Source organism: Manis javanica, chromosome 6 (assembly GCF_040802235.1).
Source record: "Manis javanica isolate MJ-LG chromosome 6, MJ_LKY, whole genome shotgun sequence".
Taxonomy (NCBI): Eukaryota; Metazoa; Chordata; class Mammalia; order Pholidota; family Manidae; genus Manis; species Manis javanica.
Window position 1 is genome coordinate 3,875,285 of NC_133161.1, and position 10,165 is coordinate 3,885,449.

The 10,165-nt window shown below is 50.0% G+C and overlaps 1 long non-coding RNA gene across 3 annotated transcripts in view; it reads right to left on the reverse strand.

The window, feature by feature from the left end:
- LOC108402100 (uncharacterized) overlaps positions 1-9,857 on the reverse strand; it is a 101,184-nt gene extending 91,327 nt beyond the window's left edge. For all 3 annotated transcript variants that reach the window (XR_012132033.1, XR_012132034.1, XR_005056255.2), the window contains exon 1: positions 9,378-9,857. This is a non-coding gene — a long non-coding RNA (uncharacterized lncRNA). The remainder of the gene's footprint in view (positions 1-9,377) is intronic.
- Positions 9,858-10,165: the final 308 nt, after the last annotated feature.

Below are 10,165 nucleotides of genomic sequence, written 5' to 3' on the forward strand. Positions count from 1 at the left end.
CCCACGCCACTGCTTCATCTGCAGCGCAGAAGGTGCTCCGCAGGCCAGGGCGAGGGAGCTGCTGTGAGCCAGCTCTCGAGCAGAGGGGAGACTGTTAGGAGAGAGGAGGGGAGAGGAAGACAGACGGCTGTGCGGGAGGGAGCCTGCATGCAAAGCTCACCTGCCTTGTTTATTTGAAATGACATCATTAGTCACTGCTGAGGCCCAGGACTGGTAATGGCAGGGCTCACCCATGAGGCTGGACAGGGAACGCACCCCACCAGGATTCCGGAGCAGGACAGGTGGCAGCCTCCAGCTTCACGTTGACAGGACTGCCAGGTAGCCTCCAGAATGGGCTGTGAATTGACGGTCTTTGTGCAGGTGAATGGATATTGGAGGAAAGCAAAGCCACATGATTCATCTTGCAGGGTAATATCCCACCAAATTAGATGATCTGCCCCGATACTGGAGTCACAATGTGTCAGAAAGAAACAGAGGTCACGCCCGCCTCATGTAATCAGATGGGAGGGGTGGAAAGCAGCACGGGGACTTGGCTCAGCTGTGTGTGGGTGACCTTCAGGTCTACATCACCTCACCCTGTTTCTGTTACACTGAGAAACAGGGACCTGCTGTGACATTTGGATCATCTTACAGTTCTCTAAGCTGGAGTGTAGATTTTTTCCTGGATGGTTAGGGTGCATGTACACTGAGCTCTTACGAGGTGCACAGAAGATGAGGTGATAGCAGAAACAGACCTAATAATGACACCCTGTTCACACAATGGTGAAAATGGACAAGGAACTTTAATAAACAATCCTAACATTGCCAGGACATAATTAGGACATTATCCAATTTCACTGATGCTGACAGCTCATGAAGAGAAATAATTACCCACAATTGGAAGTGGCTCAGCCTGCAATGAGAGTTATGGTCTCCTAGCCCTTAGGAGGTGCTCACTTAAATTCAATGCAAGTAAAAAAATCAGCCTTACCTTTGAGGATGTAGTTTATACTTTGCTGAGTATAGTGGGGAGAACAACTAATTGCAAGTCCCAGGACTAGAAACTGGAACCCTTCCCATTCAGTTGTACATCTGACCTACAGACTTGACACTAAAGTAATTAATAGTACAGACCTCTGAATTAACTTAAAGAAAAAAACCTAAATAGAACTATTTAGGCACTCTTCCACCCATTTCTGAAATCAAAGCACTAATTATTTAACCCAGTTTTCACTGCAGGCTTCAATAAAATGCTTGTTTCAATTCCCAGCTAAATCTGTATGGAATGTACGATTGTAAGGTAGCTTGACTGATGCTTGAATCCATGTGTCTGAGTCTTGACCCCTTCGGCGCAAACCCTCCGAGAGAGCCGCCCAGGCCCCCCGCAGCTACAGGAGCACCTGCCCGTTTAGAGCTTCCCTGGTAGCGGCCATCACGCTGCACTTCCTGTGCCTTCACGGTGCTAAATCCTTAGGTTTTGAGGGCAAATGTGATACTTAGAAGCAGACAAAAGTCATTCTGAGTTGTTTTAAGGTAAACTAATACCAGTTTTGGTCAAAACCTAAACTAGTGAAACTGATTTGGCTTAAATTGTTGAGATAATGCCTAGAGCTTTTAAAGGATAAAGCTATTCTTTGTCGAGTTTTTGGAAATTTGGCAGCGCCCTCAAAGAGCACTCTTACAATGATCGTTTGTGGCAATGTGTGGTTCTGATAGGATGTTAGGAGTCCTGCTACTCTGCGCCCTTTTGCTGCGGTAGGAATAATGGCCTCTGGCCCTGGGCATGAGCTCCACCTTGCACCCTCCCCAGGCTCAGGGGCTTCTGCCACAAGGCCCCGGGCACTGCCTTCCACCACAGGCTCCCCCTCGACAAACAGTAAGACAGAGCACGGATTTGCCCAAGTTTCTTCTTTCCTGCTTCTATTCTTATTTGAGCAGAAAAGGAAAAAAATTTATCTTTTAAAAATAACACCATGTCATTCATTTCCATAAGCCTCTTATGATTTTTAACCAGCACAGAACATCCCAGCTCCACCTCAGACCGGCCAGGCTACTTTGCTCTCTATAATGAATAGCTTAAAATGTACATGGATTGCTTATGCTTGCTCACTACACTCTACAAGCTACGCTTCTAGGCAATATTTACACCTGGTAGCTAATTCCACTTGCATTAGCAAGGAAGCTTTGGGTTATAACCTAGCAAGGCTTGGTTTGCAATTTTTTAAGAAAAAGCTTTGAAACAACGATGTAAGGTAGATTCTCCATGCCGAATACAACACGTGGGCACAAGCAGCCTCACCCCTAACATGTTGTAGTTGTGTTTAAGTCTGAAGGAAGAGTCTATTCCTAAAAGAGTAATGCTTTCTCCTTTGATATGCTTTGATTTATTGGTCTGCTGTGTCTCCGGCAAAACTCTGAATGGAAGATGTTTACCGTGGGGGAAGGGAGATGAGGGTTTACTTCACTTGCTGTTTATTCCGGTTAGGAATATCATTATTTTCCATTACGTTTGATTCTCTCAGCTACAGCAGCCTAGGAGTGAATTTAGCATTTTGGGAAATCATATTTCCTCTTGCAAGCAATGAAGGCACTATTTAGTCTGTTACTAATCCTGAGCAATAAAGGTAGCTTGTGATAGTTTTCAAAATTCATTAGAATGACAAAATTCTACGCAAGCTGAAATTTGCTTTGACACATCTCACCTTTACTACTTTATGGCAAGGATCCCCTCACCCCCATTCTCACCAAGCCAAGTCTACTTCTAGACTAAGAGGGAAACAATCCCAGCATCTCATGTCTACTAAATTCCCAGGACTTAAGGCTGAGCTCAATGTGCAGTAGGTGCTCACAACACAGTCTGTTAAATGAAGTAGTGAGAGACACTGGCCCAGGTGCCAACCGAAGAGGAGGCTGGAGGCCCAGGTGGGGATGTTGAGGACGAAAAGCATAAAACTGGGCCCCTGCCTCAAGGAGCTTGCAATCTGATTGGAGAGAGAAAGCAGCATACGCATGAAAATCAATTAATTTGTGTCACATTTTCTCTAGAATCCTTCTCTAGACCAGAAGAAGAGCCTAGCATATTTAAAAAACTAGAAAGAAACCCACTGAGCCTAGCTACGACACTGTGCAGAATTTGAGAGTGTGAGATGGGCAGGCGATGGATGCCACAGAGCCTGGATTGGGAGATTTACTTCTTCCTGACCATGAGGAGCCCTGGTAAGTTCTAGAAGGCAAGCAATGTAATGCAGTCCGATTTTAGTTTATGAAAAGCTGCTGGTTGCTGGTGAAAGATGGTGTAGAGAGGAGGCAGAGAGGCCCGTGACGCGGCTACTGCATCCCTCCAGGTAAGAGGCGAAGGTGGCTTGTCTAGCGTAAGAAAAATGGGGAAAGACGATGGGATCGTCATCTATTTTGGTGGTGGGGCTCTGCTGGATTTTCAGATCGAGTGGGTGGTCAAGATAAGGGAAAAGGAAAAAGTTAAGGGTGTTCTGTGAATGTTTAGCTTAATAACTGGTCACCTCCTACCCTGGTTCTCTCCAGTTCCCCCCGCACCCCCCACCACTTCAGAAAAATGGCATCTTACTGCAATCATGAACATCATTTGGGAATATCAATTCTGGGATGCTGGTTCACCCAGGCAGGGATTCAAGTGTAAGTGGCTGGACATATGCATCAGAACCCAGAGCCATGGTCAGACCAAAACCATCAGATCCTGGGGACTTTGAAGGCCATGGCACTGGATGGAACTTTCTAGAGAATAAATGCAGATAGAGACGAGATAGGTCTCAGGATGAAGCTGTAGGACTCCAACACTTACAGGGCAGGCAGCTGGGAAGGAGCCAGCAAAGAGTCTGAGGAGAAGAGGCCAGGGAGGCAGTAGCAAACCCTCTAGAGGTCAAGACTGAAACATTTCAAGGGAGGAGCGACCAGCTGGGGCAGATGCTGCCAAGTGGCTGTGAAGGATGAAGAATAAAATATCTGTTGTCAGCTCTGGAAGATGAGGCTGTTAGAAAGTTTGGCAGGAACTTTCTAATAGTGATAGGAATAGAAGCCGCATGGAAACATTTGTGAAGGAACAGGCCCCAGACATCACCTGCTTCTTGCCATCTCCAAAAGGAAGCCCTGCCACAGAGAAGACAGGCCTTTTGCCTGAGCACAGACCTTGGCACAGTGGCCATGGATGAATGGCCTTGCTGCACTTCAGTGTATGCAGAATGTGGGCCCCAAAAGGCCAGAGGCAGGGCGTGGACCTGCCCGACAGGACCACAGAGTGCCTCTGCTTTCTCCAGCACAGCACAGCCGTACAATACTGATCTGGGCCCGGGGACCAACGGATGTCAGAGAGACTGTGCGCAAAACTGTGCAGATACATGTTTCCAGTGAAAGGGTCCATAGCTTTTACCACATCCTCAATGGGTCTAGGTCTTCCCCTCAAAAAAAATATTAAGAATTTTGTTCTACACTAAAGAAATTGTCCAGCTCACCAGACTGAGAAAGACTTTGAGCTCAGACTCCCAGGGAGCATCATTTGTCATCATCTAGGGCACTAGGCTACATGGCAACTCAGTCAAAGAGACTCCGAGAGGCCTGGCAGCCTCAGACATCACCCACCCATCGCATCGAGCATTCGTCTAAGCTCTTAAAGCCTTGGATTCCAGGGAAATGTCTCTTCCGGGCATGGGGCTTCAGAGGCTGATAAATGCTGACCAATCCACCAAGTGGTCCGAGGACAGTGCAGAGCTGTAGTGGGGGGCCGCGCTGCGCTCTGCCTATAGACTCGTGGCTCAGAGCACGGAGCAGCGTCTGAGGAGCCCTAATCCAATTTATGAAATCAATTCCCATCAGGAACTCCTGCCGTGGGTAAGACACGGAGGCTGGCTGGTAAGTGGTACTTGGCATTCTGACTGGGTCAAAGCTACCCCGAGGGTTTCTCTCTACTCTGGATACCAGGGCATCGGCTGCTAGAAATGCTCAGCATCAATGCTGAACCTCCTTCTTCCAAGACAAAAGAATTTTAGAACACTTGTTCTCTTGAAAATGCCAGAGGTGGACCATGAATGGGCTCTCCATGTCGGAGCAATCTACTTCTTGCAGGACGCCACCCTTGCCGGACGCCACTTGCATAAAGGTCAGGTTAACTCCTCAGCTCCCACCACCATATTCAGCCACTTCAGAGCCAGAACTAAAGTCCAGTTAAGAACTTGACATCCAGCCACTAGAGGAAACATGGCTGACCATCCTCTGAAATACTCTTCCCCGGGGCAGGCTCAGTCCTGCAGTCATAAGCCAGAGATGCCCCCAAGCTTCAGTGACTGGGGCTGGGTGGGGTGCGGGCAGGAATGCTGTCCCTCACACTGAAATTCAGTCACTGAATTTCAAGGTGACAGATATGTATTTGGTTACTTCTCTTTTTATTTCTCAATCCCCGGCACCCAGCACAGTGCCTGGCACACAGAATCAGCACAATTAGGTTTTTTTTATTAATAAATGAATTGTTGAGGAAGTAGATGAACACTTATCAGTCAAGATCCAGTCAGAAAACAGAACCCAGGGTAAGATTTCAAACAAAGGGAATTTAGACAGGAAATTAATACAAGCATTGGAAGAACAGAGATACCAAACGGGGCAGTGAGGCAGCCCAGACGCCAGCACCAGCGGGCACTAACCTGCCCCCGGGGGAAGGCAGACCCTTGGGCCAGGACTGTGGCAAGGCGGGGGGACTTCCCACAAGAGTAGGAGTGCCCCGGAGATGCTGCTGGAAACGGAAAGGGGGTGAAGACCCCCACTCCTTGCCTTCCCCCTGTCATGTGCCAAGCCTCCGCTGGCACAGAGCAGCGAAGCCTGAGACAGGGAGCCGCCCTGCATCCGGGGCAGAGAAGGGGAGGGCACGGGTGGCAGACATGGCTGACTCACGCCAGCTCTGGGAGAGTTCCGCACCTCGAGGGAGGGGCTGACAGGGTGCACCTGCGTCAAGGGGTGATACTCGTCTGTGTCAGAGCCAAAGGACGGTAAAAGCACAAGCACACAGCCATTTAGGAGAGGAAGGAGTACATCTGCTCCTCGAGGGAAGGCTTGGATGTTTGTGGCTGAATGCCAGCACACAGAAGCATTCTTTCAAAAGATATTTATTGGACTGATTGCTGGTGTAGACGAGTATGGTCTGAAAAGATTTCCAGAGAGGACATGGAATGAGTCCCTGCCTTTGAGAGGTGGGAAGCATCAAGGGGACCTCCTAGAAAGGCAGCCAGGAGCACAGAGGCTGAGAGGGAGAGCAGGGTGTAGACCTCGCCCGGCGCTGAGCTTGTCTCTGCTCAACGCTGGCGCACTGAGCCTGCCAAGGATCCGGGGCGCTAATGTCTCCACAGCAAGACTGGAAAATCTTTGAAGGTAGGAATGCATCTTCTTCATTGTCTTCTCCCAAGCCTCCCAGTTGCCAAGTTACAGATCACCTGCTGGCATCACGCCCTCGGTCTCCCCCGACAGCCCCCTCGGATGCCACTCCATACCCGCCTGCACCCTGCCACTTTTCCGGTCCACGAAGGTGGTCTGAGCCTGCATGTGCGCCCTCTAAATCCCCCTCAAGGTAGAGAGGTATTGAGTGAGCATGACCTAGAGGTCACTGGGAAACAGGAAGGATGCCAGCACAGAAATATCTCTGAGAAACTTCTGGATAGTGCAAAGACGATGGAGGTGGACAGGTGAGAATGACATTGTGTGTGCAAACGCACAGCCTGAGCAGTGCCAGCCTGAGAGGGGTGGCCTGCTCCCCGACTTTGGGCCTGGGCTCACACAGGAGAGATGCCCATCCCTCCCACGCTCCCCCAGGAGAGCTCACTTTAACCTTCATTTCCCTCTAAAGGGAGGACGATGCACTCCTGTGACTGGCAGGACCTTCCCTGCCTGGTTGTCTGGGGCTCAGAAGCAAGCCTGTGCCTCACAGCTGATGCCCTGCTGCCCCCTCTGTGCACCCCTGCACCCAGGTGCCCAGCCCTCCTGGACAGGGTTTCTCTCCTCTCTTCCAGCACCTCTGCTCTGCTAGCAGCAGAGGGAGTCATCAGATTAGGTCCTCGGTTCAAGGGCCGTCCCAGCTACCTTCGGGGCTAAGCCTCCTTCTTCAACCCAGTGTTTTCTTAACTGGGCAAAGTATAATTGCCCAGAAAAGTACACATTTCGAAACAGGTTTGGGAGCCTACTGGACACTGTCATCGCCTAGGTAGAGTGGGCATTTGTTCTCCTTGTCCTGCCAGCCTTTTCTCTGTGTGCTGCACCTGCTGAGCCCAGGGAGGGGTCCACAGGAGCCCGAGGCCCCGCAGCCCTGGGAGCCTCAGCAGGAGGCAGGGCTGCCGGCCCCTGACCAGCTCCTGGCGGAGAAGCCTTCCTGTCGGTGTGTCCTCCCCAGCGGGGCCATACTTCCTCTGAGGAAATGGGGCGTCGACTCTTACAGATTCCAGCTCATTCACACCAGATTAAGCTGCATATTAACAAAAAAATTAATAGGCAACAAAGAATCTGCAGATAGGAGAATAAACAAACCATCACGGACGACCAATTCCAAAATACGCTCCATCACTAGGACCTTTCACTGACACCGCCTAGAAAATTGTGAAATAAATACATAAATCTATTTTGCTGGCGGCACGAACGATGCGGCCTCACCATGGAGGCGCTGCAAACGACCTCTCGGCCGTGGGGGCTGCCTTGGCATTTGGGCAGAGCTGATAAAGTGTCAGTGAGTTGGATGCAAGCATTATCATTAATGCATTATTGAAGCATGCACTTCTGAATGAATATTAATAAAAGAAAAAAACACCGGCAACTAAAATTCTAGTGGCTCCTAGAAATTGCAAAGGATGTTCAGTGGAGGAAAAGCATGCAGACAGTCCTAAGGGGAGAGCAAACTTTGTGTGACGTGCTGCCTTCCTTGCAGATTTCTGTGCCTCCTTGGGCTTCCCCGGCTGGTGGAAATCTTTCTCTTTCCTTTAGTAATTTGAAAGTTTTACCTCTTATTTCCATTAACTCATGTTTTCCATAATAATTTAATCAGAAGACTAAAAATATGGTGACTGGAATAACTTGAGACATATTAGTCATTGTAATAGGTTAAATTCCCCCCTGAAAAGGCATGTTCTGGCAGGTTAAGATAAATGTATGCTGTTTACAAGGGTCCCCTCCAAAACCAAATGGCACAGGAGACATTAATAAATAAAGGATGAGACGAGACACAAGGAGATGCTGACGAGGGAAGGCAGGTGTAGCGGCACCAACAGGTTTCAAAGCAAACATTCCTAAAGGAGGCAATGAAGTAATTTTCTTCTGATTGAAGAAATAATTCACCAAGAATAACAACAGTCATGTATCCCTAGGCACATAATAAAGCATCAAGATCTATAGCAAAAGATACGCAAATTCAAGGAGAAATTGGGAAAAGCAGAAACACATTTTTCAGAAATGGGTTCAATTAGACTTAAGAACTTCAATAACACAGCTAACAACCTTGGCACATATAAAACTTTTACACCCAAAACCAGAATAGACATTTTTAGAGCACTAACGGAATAGTGAATAAAAATGTCATTAGTTCATAAACATAATCTCCATATGTTCTCTCTAAAACAGAGACTGCTGGAGCGTACTTTGGGACCACCGCTCAACAAAACCAGAAAAGGACAACAGGAAAGTCAAAATGGAACTTTGGAGCCGAAGAAGTCAAGGAAGAACTGAGAACCGTGGGTAAAAACAAAGCAAAACACAACCCCAGAGCCTTACAGGCCGCCCCCGGGCGCTGGCTTCCGCGTGGGCCACTCGTGTCCACGGCCCCTACACCCCGGCGCCAGGCCCCTGGAGCCCGACCCCGAGGCTGTCTGCCCGGCCCCCTGTGGGCGCCGTGGGGCGCCTACTCACTCTGCGGTCTCCGTGCATGTGCAGAGATCTTACATCCGTCTGTGCCCATGACAGCCAGTCCTCCCTTCACGGGTCTGCGCTGCTAGTCCTACTCAAGCAAGTGCCCCCCTTACTCCAAGTTATAAGAATATTATCCTAAAATTTCTTATTTTAAAGATTATTTGTATTTTTATTTTTCAGTATGAGCTGTGTTGGAGGTCTGGTTCCTTCTGATAAAAAAACAGTTGTATAAGACGGGTCCGTTAGGCGGGGCTCCCGTCCCAGGGGACTTGAACGGCGGCCTGTGTCCCGTATCACACTCTGTGGTCACGTAGCTCTGTTCTCCTGCCTCCCTCTTCTAATGTAAAGACCCTTGGGTTACAGGATAGGTTCCCCTCCATAATCCAGGATTCCTGCTGCGTAAGGCCATCTGCCAGCACCCTAGCTCCATCTACACCTTGACGCCCTCCCCATGTGACCTCGCATCCATGGGTCCTGGGATAAGGACGTGGACTTACCACGCCTGCCATGGAAGGTGAGGTTGGTGTCTCGCCTCCCTCTCTGCAGCCACAAGGTAGGGCCCTGAGACCATGAGGAGGGCCCCGCCCTGCCCGGCCAGGGAGCTGGGAGCTCGCATGCCCACAGCTGAAGGGATGTGGAAAGTCCTGGAAGGTAAGAGAAGGGGGCAGGCAGGGGCCCAGTCCTGGCGCCCGTGGTCTGCAGGTGCGGCACGGGACTGGGGTGGCCAAGCTGAAGCCGCCCCCGCCCTTGCCCTGTGTGTCAGGAACTCCATCCGTCAGCCTGCTTTGCCAGCCAGCTTCCTGGTGATCTGGCCAATGAGAGGGCTCGTGGGAAGTGACGTGCAACAGGAGGGGGAGCCGGGCGTGACCCCCACTCCGCCTCAGGCCGCATCACCAGCACCTCCTTCCTGCCCAGAGCCCTCATCAGAAGCTCTCTCCCCAGATGCTCCCAGGACCTGCCACGTGGCCCCAGCCTCTGCCTCCGCCGGTTGTCCCCTGACACGGCAGGACACCGTAGTGTGACCATGTGGTTGCTAATCTTTCTGCTGCTCCTTATGGGTTGATTGCTTCCCTGTCCTATTTGACTTTCCTGGTCTTTCGCCATCTGTGCAGCCCATTCCCTACGTGCGTCTCCCTCTGTTCACAGGCCTCCGGTGCTTTCCTTACTGGATGTGGACTAATACGTAGTGGCAGAGCCTCTTGCAAAGACAGGGCTGTAAGAGACCATGGGATCCAAACAAGCTGTGACCAGTCAAAAGCAAGCAGGAAATCAGCAGAGAACTTGA